Consider the following 10561-nt stretch of genomic DNA (forward strand, 5'->3'; position numbering starts at 1 on the left):
ACCTTTCCCCCGATCTTGCATTTTTTTTTTGAATTCTTAGTCTCCAGTTTTCAGTTTCCACAATCCCTTTCTCCTGCGGGGGAATTTCTTTTCTGTTTACTGTCTGTTCCCTTACCCTACAACTGCTATTTTGTTGCTTCTTGTAAGTCATTTTTCAAAAACGAATGAGTTGCTTTCCACTTCATGGGAAGTTTGGAGGAGCTGCCCCAAGTTCATTTAAAGGAAATTAGGAAAGCGATGAAAGTTTGTTCCTTTTTAAATTAATTATTGAGAGGGAGGGCTCTAGTTAATTACAGTTCCCATAATTATTAGCTCAGAACTAACTAACGGGCCCATACGTAAATCAATATTGCACTTATTTGAAGGAGGTGTGGATACACTGGATATTTGCACGGCTGACAAAGTTTAATGATTTGCAATATATTATATATATATGTATATATATGCCACCGAGGCAAGAAAAGCGCATTGATTATTGTCACAGTAGTGATCTAGCTACATGACTGGGAGTTCAATCGGTTGAGGCTCTGACACTGAGTTTGGTTGGGGTCATTCATGATCCCACGGTCTTAGGATGGAGCTCTGCCTAGGGGTTCTTTGCTGATAGCACAGAGCCTGCTTGGGATTCTCTCTCGCTCTCTGTCTCTCTCAAAATTTAAAAAAAAAAAAAAAAGGCAGTGATCTAGCTATTTATCTTTCCCTACTCCGTGCCCTGGCCTCTGGGAACTTCTGAAAGTAAGATAGGCTTACATGAAATGATACTTGTTGACCTTTGGCATGCTAACAAGCATTTTTCCCCCTGCGGTCTTTAACTTCTTAACTAGTTTTTCAGGAAATTCAATTTCTGTTTGGGAATGTTGACTCACTACTGTGCAAGACGATAGAAGATACGCATTTTTAGGAAGAAACATTTTTATACATGTGTAAGTTACATAGTTCTATATAAAGAATATATTTAGTATAAATTTAAATTATGTTGCATATTAATAAAATGAATGTCCATGAATGCATCTAAGAACAATGACACCAATACTATTGCATCTATCTTTTTACCCCCTTTTCATCCATCTGCCAAATGTATTCCTAATTTTATTATTCCCTACTTACTGATTTGTTCTTATTAATCCCATCTCTCAACAACACATTGTTTGTATCTCTCAACAACATATTGTTCAGTTTTACTTGTTTTGGAGCTTTATAAAAATGTCAGTCTTGGGGCACCTGGGTTGCTTAATCAGCCGACACTGATCTCGGCTCAGGTCATCATCTCACTGTTGATGGGGCTCTGCACTGATGGCTGGGAGCCTGCTTGGGATTCTTTCTCTCCTTCTCTCTGCCCCTCCCCTGCTTATGCTCTCTTTCTCAAAATAAATAAACTTAAAAAATTTTTTAAAGAAAAAATTTAAAATGTCAGTCTTTGTGGTCTTTTTTTCACTTAAGGATATGTTTGTAAGTCTCACACATTCATTTTCATTGCTTTATAGAGTTGCCTTGTAGGAATACATCACAAATTTACAATTTTATGGGCCACTAAGTTTGCTTCCAATTTTTGTTATTATGAACATTCTTACACGTTCTCTTGGTATGCATGTGCAAGAATTAATGAAAGGTTTCCAAACGCTTTCACCATTACTCAGCGTAAGAAATGCAGTTGGTGTCTTCAACCAGTAAACTCACGTATATAAAACAAAAGTTTCACAAAATAATAAAACAACATTCACTTCTCCAGTGCTAATTGTGACTTTCAGTAAATGGATTACAGAACTCACAAATGAGTGTGGACTCAAGGTTTAAAAAGCACTGCAGGAACCGACTACCTAGGAATGGAATTACTGAGTCTTAGGGAAAATGAATATTCACTTCACAAGGTAATTCCAGATTGTATTTCAAAAGAGATTGTTAATAATTTACACGCCCACCAGCAGCATGTGTTTTTTAAAATCTCTGTTCGCATCAATTCTTGGTATTGTCAGATTAACTTTTCCAATAAATGTAATGGATGTATATGGTATCTCAAAAAGGTCTTAGTCTACATTTTAAAAAAACCGAATGTTCATTAGGAAAATGCAAATCAAAACCACAGTTAGGATGACTCCTATCAAAAACCCAGAAAATAATAAGTGCTGGTGAGGACGTGGAGAGATTTTATAATTCTTTTTTTTTTTTTAATATNTTCTTGTGCACTGTTGGTGGGACTATAAAATGGTACAACTACCGTGGAAAACAGTATGGTGTTTCCTCAAAAAATTTAAAATGACACTCCTCTGTGATCCAGTAATCCTTCTTGCATATATAGACAAGAATTGAAAGCAGGCTCACTAAGAGATATTTGCACACCCATGTTCACAGCAGCGTTATTCACAATAGCCAGGAGGTGGAAACAACTTGTGTTTGTGTTCACAAACAGAGGAATGGATAAACAAAATGGGTATAAATGTATAATAGAATATTACTTCGTTTTTTTTTAAAAAAAGAAGGAATTCCTGTCCTCTGCTGTAACATGGATGAAGCTTGAGGACAAATGGATTAAGCTGGTTACAAAAAGGACAAATACCGTATGATTCCATTTATATGAAATGTACTAGTTTACAGGGCTGCTATATTAAAATGCCACAGAATGAGGGTATATGTTTCTATACCTTAGAGAAAATCAGTAGAAAACATAATTTTAAAGTCTGTTGTGGACAATTTCAAATATACACAAAAATAAGGAGAATAATGCACTCCCATGTATCCATTACCCAGCTTCAACAATTGTCACTATTTTGCCATTCTTCTTTCATCTCTTCCCTCATTTGTAAAATAAACTATTTAAAATGATTTTTATTAATTTCTAAACAAGCAAAACATCATGTCACTTTACCAGTAAATATTTAAATGTTTCTAATACATAAAGGTCTTATTTTTTTTTTACCATAATGAACACCATTTAAACATATTAACCTAACCAAATTAACATCAATACCTTAGTGTCATCTAATATTCAGTCCATATTAAAATGTCTTCAGGTGCTTTAAAAATGTTTTTTTTACAGTAGTTTGATAAGCCATATTTTTAAAAAAGGCACTTATGATAGCAATAAAACTAGAAAGTGCAAGACCTATATGAAGGAGACTATAAAACTTTACTGAAATTCATTAAAGAAGACCTAAATAAATGGACAGATATGCCATGTTCAGGGATGGGAGGATTCAATATCCTCAACATAGTAATTCTTCCCAAATTGATGTATAAATTCAAAGCAAGTCTCATCAAAATCCCACTGGGGTTTTCAAGGAACTCAAGATGGATTCCAAAATGTATAAATGGGAGATCAAATCTCAAAAATAAAATAAAATAAAATAAAAACAAAGAAGAGTTAGGTGGGAGATTTGCCTACCTGATATCAAAGTTTATTACCAAGTTGTACTAAGATAGTATTGGAGGATGTGTTATGATGTAATGGAGGAGGAATATTTAAATCAATCAATGGAATGAAATATAGTCCAGAAATAGACTCACGAATATATGAAGGCTTGAAGTGGTGCTGCAGCTCTCATCTGAAAGGAGGGAGTTCTTAATAAATGGTGACAGGACAATGCGAATATACTTAACACTAATGAACTATACATTTAAAAATGATGAAGATGATTTAAAAATACAAATAAAGTTGTGTATCTTTTCATATGTTTACAGCCTATTTGTATTTACTCTTCATTAAATGCTTATTTATATCTTTAGCCCATTTTCTATTGGGTTGTTTGCCTTTTACTATTGAGTTGTGGGCATTCTTTATACATTCTGGATACTAAACATTTGTCAGTGTTGAAGCTATCTTCTCCCAGTTCATAGTTTGCTAGTTTACTTTCCGTAAGAAAAGATGTCTCAATTTTAATATAGTTGAATTATGAATATTTTCATCTACTTTGGGTCCTTGTGTGTGTTTAAGAAAATTTTGCTTATCCCAGGATGGAAAACATGTCCTTTATTTTCTTCTAAAAGTGAAAATTTTCGCCTTTTACACTTATGTCCTTAATCTTTCTGGGCTTCATTTTGGAGTATGGTATAAGACAGGTATTCAATACCTTTTATTTTTTTCATAGAGCAGCAAATTGATTGTTGATATTTAGATTTAATGCTGCAATGCGTTAAGGTTTGGGGGGGTTGGGGGATAGGGTAAAATGTATTTTGCACATGGGATGGATGTGAGTTTAGGGGAGCCCGAGGGCAGACCATACACACTGAGTTGAATAGTATCGCCTCTAAACTCATGCGCAATTTGAACCTCAGTACGTGACCTTATTTGGAAATAGGGTCTTTGCTGATGTAATTAAGTTGAGGTCAGACCGGATTAAGATGGGCCATAACTACAATCACTAGAGCCCTTACAAGAAAGATGAGGACACATAGGCACAGACACGCAGGGACAAAGTCATATGAGGATTGCTGGCAATCGTCAGTAGCTAGAAGAAGCACGGAAATTTCTTCCCTAGAATGTTTCAGAGAAAGCATGGCCCTGCTGAGACCTTGACTTCAAACTTCCTGCTTCCAGGATTATGAGACAATAAATTTCCATTATTATAAGCCACCTAGTTTGTGGTACTTAGTTACAGCAGTCCTGGGAAATTAACACAGAGAGCCACTGATGGTTGTAAGAAATGCTTGTCAGACATAGGTGTGTGTAGGATTGGAAGTTCACAAGATCATGGTAGACTGGGCAGTAGGTTGGTCAAATGAACAAGTGGTGAGGGAACTAAAAAGAGTTCCTAAGTGACCTCTGCTCAAGTCTGACGTTGCAGGAGCTTGGGAACGAGATAGCCACCGCAAAATGATTTAGTGAGAAAGCTTTGGCTTGGCATTTAACTTGCTACCTAACGGGAACTGATTATATGCCCATTTACTTTTCATCTGTGTATTCCTTTGAATTTCTCTGGATAAATAGGGATGGTATTTTGAGTTTTCAATGTCTACGGTATTTTCAGCTATTTTATGTTCAAGACAAAAATAACCATCACATTTTGTTATTGCTAAACCAATAGAAATATATCCTCATCATATTTTGTAAAAACAAAAACCAAAACAAACACACAAAAACCTTTTATATTTTTTTCCCAAAGTTTGTTACTGAAAGTTTGAAAAATGGAGGCTAGCAAAAGGGAAAAATATGTTAACAAAGGTTAACACACATGTACTTATGTTAATGTTTGTGTCAGAGTTTGAGTTCCTTGGGAAGCTGACTCTGAGATGGAGATTAGTGTGCAAGACATTTATTAGGGAGTGGTCTTTGTTGGGGAGGCAAATGAAACAGAATTGGGTAGAGGGAGAAAGTTGAACTGAGATGCAGTCCCAATCAACCAACCTGATGACAAACTCTGTATCTGGGATTGCCCTTCAAAACTGTCTCAAGTTTGGGCAAGGGGAACAGATATGTCTGCCTCCTGCACTGATCAGTTACAGGATATGAGCTACCTTTGGAAGGAGGTATGATCTTGGGCCAATGTTCTTCAGGCAAAACAATCCCCAAAGAAAGCTGAGAGCCGACGGCTGTCTTCCTGCAGCACTTGCAGCAGCTGAGGGACTAAGCCCTCCATTTCTAGAGAGGGATCTTGGTAGCAGATGCATCATCTACCACACATAGCTACAGAAAATTGAGCTAATCGTATAACAGTTCATGGGTGCTATGGACTGAATGGGTCTCCACCAAAACTCATATGTTGAAGCCCTAATCCCCAGTGTAAAGGTTTTTGGATGTGGAGCCTTTGGGACATAACCAGGCCATGAGGATGGAGTCCTCACAATGGGATTTGTGCCCTCAGAAGAAATACGAGAAAGGTGATCTCTCCACCATGTGAAGATCCAGCAAGAAGGTGGCCATCTGCAAACCAAAAATAGGGCTTTCATCGGACATGAATCTGCATCCAGAACTATGAGAAATATTTGTTTCTTGTTTCACATATTTATTTTTCTCATTCATTTCTGGACAAAATAGTCCAATGAAAAGTGCTATATTTTAAATGTATATTTTATCATAGGACACACTAATTACAGTTGGGATTTAGAGACCATCATATGCTTGATTTAAAAAAATTGGGATGCCTAGGTGGCTCAGTCAATTAAGCGTCTGACTCTTGATCTCTGCTCAGGTCATGATCTCAAGGTTGATAAGATTGAACTCCACATTGGGCTCTGTGCTGACAGCTTGGACCCTGCTTGGGATTCTCACCTTCTCTCTGCCCCTCCCCTGCTCCTGCTCATGCACGTGCTCAATTTCTCTCTCTCTCTCTCTCTCTTTCTCAGTAAATAATAATTTAGAAAAAAGATAAACTCTCTTATTCAGCAGTCAAACTTCCCGAATGATAATCAATAGCTTTACTGAAGGGGGAGGTCTAAAACTCTGTGGTTAGAACTTCTACTTCTATTTAGTATGATAGAGTAACTTATGGCAGAATAATGCATCCTTTAAGAATAACTAGAGAAGTTAAATTTTAAAAAACGTTGAGTATAGGGATGCTGATAAGGCAACTTAGAACTTGACAGGTCAAAATTCTGATCAGGGGAAAACCATGGAGGGCTGAACTAACATCCTGCTGTTACATTTTTCCATGGGGGAATTTCACAATTACGGTCTCAAGGAATGTGGCTGAAAACCCCTAAGAGTCTTGGGGGAAGGGCTGCAGCTGGAAGGCAGAGAAACCATCAGAGCTTTTCGTAATTCTGTGGATCTACAGAGACTGAAGGCTGGCCAGGCAGAAAACCAAGCCCCATTGGTTAGGTTTTTTCCAAGCCATTTTGATGAATTCTGAAGCTGCAAAGTGTAAAGGGCAAGAAGCTGGGAGAAGCTTTCTGAAAAGCAGAGTGGAGTTTTTGGCCAACCCCGACTACTAAAGAATCAAGGATTACAGTTCAAGGTGTGTAGAGTCCCAACCTACAGTCTGGGTGGTTCCCCGAGGCCCCCCCGCTGCCCCCTTCCCCCCCATGACCTGTGGGGATGATGAAGAGGTAGAAAAAGCCTTTAGGAAAACTGCAGCCTGATACTGAGTCATCTCATTCCTGAGTAGATTAAGGTGATGGGCCCTAACTCTACCTGCCTAGCAGAGGAAATGGAGAACATTTCTTGGAGATTCTCTCATCACCCAGAGCTTCTGTAAATTTTCAAACAATATCTGACTGTCAATCAAAAAAGTATCAAGCATACCAAGAAATAGTACAAAATGACCAAAAAAGAAGAGAAAGATCACATAGGTGATTCAGAATTATAGATATCAGCCAAATTTTAAATATAACTTTGATGAATATATATATGAAAATAGAGATGAAGGAGAAAATAGATTAAGAAAAAGAGAATCTCAGCAGACACAAATGGGACATAGTGAACAGGTCTGACATACATGTAATTGAGGATCCAGCAGACTAAGAGAAAAAGGGAAAACAGGGGCACCTGGGTGGCTCATCGGCTTAGTGTCTGACTTCGGCTCAGGTCATGATCTCACAGTTAGTGTGCTCAGCTCCCCGCCCCCCCCCATGTCAAGCTTTGTGCTGACAGCTCAGAGCCTGGTGCCTGGTTTGGATTCTGTGTCTCCCTGTCTCTCTGCCCCTCCCCAATTGTGCTCTCTCTCTCTCTCTCTCTCTCTCAAAAAATACACATTAAAATTTTTTTTAAAAAAAGTGGGAAAAGAGTAAACGCTCCAAGGTAGAAAAAGGAAATGCAGAAAGATAATGAAGGGGAATGAAAAAGCTAAAAATATGGGTAAATATGAATGGATTTTTACTGTACAAAATAATAATCATGCTCTTTACAATTTAAAATATGTAGAATTAATGTACAATAACAATAACACAAAAGGCAGGAAATGCTAAATGGAGTTAAAGTGTTCTAAAGTCCTAGCATTGTCAGGGAAGTACTAAAAGTAATAGTTAATTTAAGGCTGTGTAGTGGCTTAAATTGTGTTCTTCCAAAAAGATACAGGGGAATTCGTAGCTTTATTATTTTTTTTTAAGTTATTTTGAGAGAGAGAACGAGAGAGTGCAAGCTTGGGAGAAGGGCAGAAAAAGAGAGAGAAAGATAGAAAGAGAATCCCAAGTAGGCTCTGTGCCACCAGCCAGTAGCTGGATGTGGGACATGGGTCTTGAACCCACGAACTGTGAGATCATGACCTGAGCAGAAACCAAGAGTTGGCCGCTGAACCGACTGAGCCATTCAGGTGCTCCAGAAATCTGTGACTGAAAATGAAGAAAGACTGGAAATGAAGTATTTAAATATTCACCTTGAAAATTTAGAAAAACAACAGCAAGATATATCTATGAAAGTAAGAAGAAGTAATTAAAGATGTGAGCAGAAGTTAATTCAATAGAGAACAAATGCATAGTAGAGAAAAATGACAGGCCCAAAAGCTGGGTCTTCCAAAAAGACTAGTAAATTTGAGAGACCTTTAGCAAAGAAAGTCAAGGAAAAAAGATAAAGCACAAAATTCCAATACCAGCAATAAAGAGAGGCCATTTCTATAGATCGTATAGGTATTAAATACAAAAAGATGATACATACATACAACACAGACTGTATAGTCAGTCCCATATCAAATTAAAAACTTTCTCATTAAGAAGTCTTCAGTCCCACATGGTCTTATGGGTAAATCCTTCCAAATATTTCAGGAAGAAATAACATTAATTTTATACAACTCCTCCAGAGAATAGAAAAAGATGAAACACTTCTAATTCATTTTAAGCATAACCTCTGGTACCAAAGCTTGAAAAGGATATTAAAAAATGAAAAAAAAAATAGGCCAATCTCTTACAAGAAAAGATATGCAGGGGCACCTGCATGGCTCACTCGGTTAAGCTCCAACTCTTGATTTTGGCTCAGGTCATGACATTACGATCCTGGGCTTGAGTCCCAAGTCCAGCCCTGTGCTGGGCATGGAGCCTGCTTAAGATTCTCTCTCCCTCTCCCTCTGCCCTTCCCTGCTCATGCACAGTCATACGCTCTCTTCTTCTTTCTTTTTATTTTTGAAAGAGAGAGACAGAGGGAGGGCAGGGGAGGAGGGGAGAGAGAGGGAGAGAGAAAAAGGGAGAGAGAGAGGGTCCGTGAGAGAGAGAATCCTAGGCAGGTTTCAGGCTCTGAGCTGCCAGCACACAGCCTAATGCCAGGCTGGATCATGACCTGAACAGAAGTCAGATGCTTAACTAACTGAGCCACCTAGGTGGCCTACAACTATTTCTTAAAAACTCTTAGCAAATTTAGAGTAGAAGGAATTTCTTTTATCTAATAAGGAATATCTGCAAAAAAATCTATGGAAAATATAATACTTAAGAGTGAGTTATTTAAAAACACCCCCTTGAGATGGGCAATGAGACAAGGTTACTTTTTATCCCACTTCTACTCAGTACTGTAGTGAGGTCCCAGGCAGTCCAAAAAGGGCAAGAAAAGGAAGAAGGAAACACATTTATCTCAGATGACATGATCGTATACGTAGAAAATCCAAAACTGTTCATGAACTATTAAAACTAAATGTAAGCAAGGTTGTAGGAACATGATCAAAATGTAAAAATCAACTGGTATTTTTATCTACCAGTCACAAACAATAGCAAATAAAATTTAAAAAGATAAAATCTACAATTGCATCAAAAACATCACATATCTGGCAATTAATATAATAAAAGGTGGGCAAGACCATCACATCAAAAAACTACAAATCATTATTGAGAGAAATTAAAGATGATCAAATTAATAGAAGTCAGAGAAGTTGAAAGAGGAGTCACAGGCAGTTGCAGCAACTTCAACTGCTGTTCCCACGCCAACAAGGTGAGCCACGAGATAAGAAAGATGAGCAACAATGTGCACCTGCTCTGGAATTCTAAACATGAAAATTATGGCTGCTGCATCATTTCTGCTCTTCCAATCTCATGGGGGAGAAAAAAGCAGGGGCCCCTGGGTGGCTCTGTTGGTTAAGCTTCCACTTCGGCTCAGGTCATGATCTTGGAGCTTGTGAGTTGAAGCCCAAGTCGGACTCTGTGTTGACAGCTCAGAGCCTGGAACCTGCTTCAGATTCCGTGTCTCCCTCTCTCTCTGCCCCTCCCCCGCTCACACTCTGTTCTCTCTCAAAAATGAATGAACGTTAAAAAAAGAAAAGTCTCCCATGGCCCACTCTAACCAAAGTCATCAGGGAAGGGAATTCTGGGAGATACGGTTCTGCCTACCTAAATTGACACATTATAAAGCTACCAGAGATTTCAATTTCTCCCCAATTGACCTATTGATTTAATTCAGTTCCAATAAGCATCCTAGCAGTTGTTTTTATCCCCCCATAGGCATTGATAAGGGGGTGTCTGGGGGCTCAGTTGGTTAAGCATCCAACTTCAGCTCAGGTCATGATCTCACAGTTTGGGAGTTCGAGCCCTGTGTCGGGCTCTGTGCTGACAGCTCAGAGCCTGGAGCTTACCTCGGATCTGTTTCTCTGTCTCTCTCTCTCAAATAAATAAACATTAAAAAAATTTTTTTAAAGAAATTGATAAATTGATTCTAAAATTTATCTGAAAATGGAAAGGACCAGGAATGGTCAATATAATTTTGAAGAAGGACAGGCTA

The sequence above is a fragment of the Crocuta crocuta genome, unplaced genomic scaffold, assembly GCF_008692635.1.
Source record: "Crocuta crocuta isolate KB4526 unplaced genomic scaffold, BGI_CrCroc_1.0 scaffold170, whole genome shotgun sequence".
Taxonomy (NCBI): domain Eukaryota; kingdom Metazoa; phylum Chordata; class Mammalia; order Carnivora; family Hyaenidae; genus Crocuta; species Crocuta crocuta.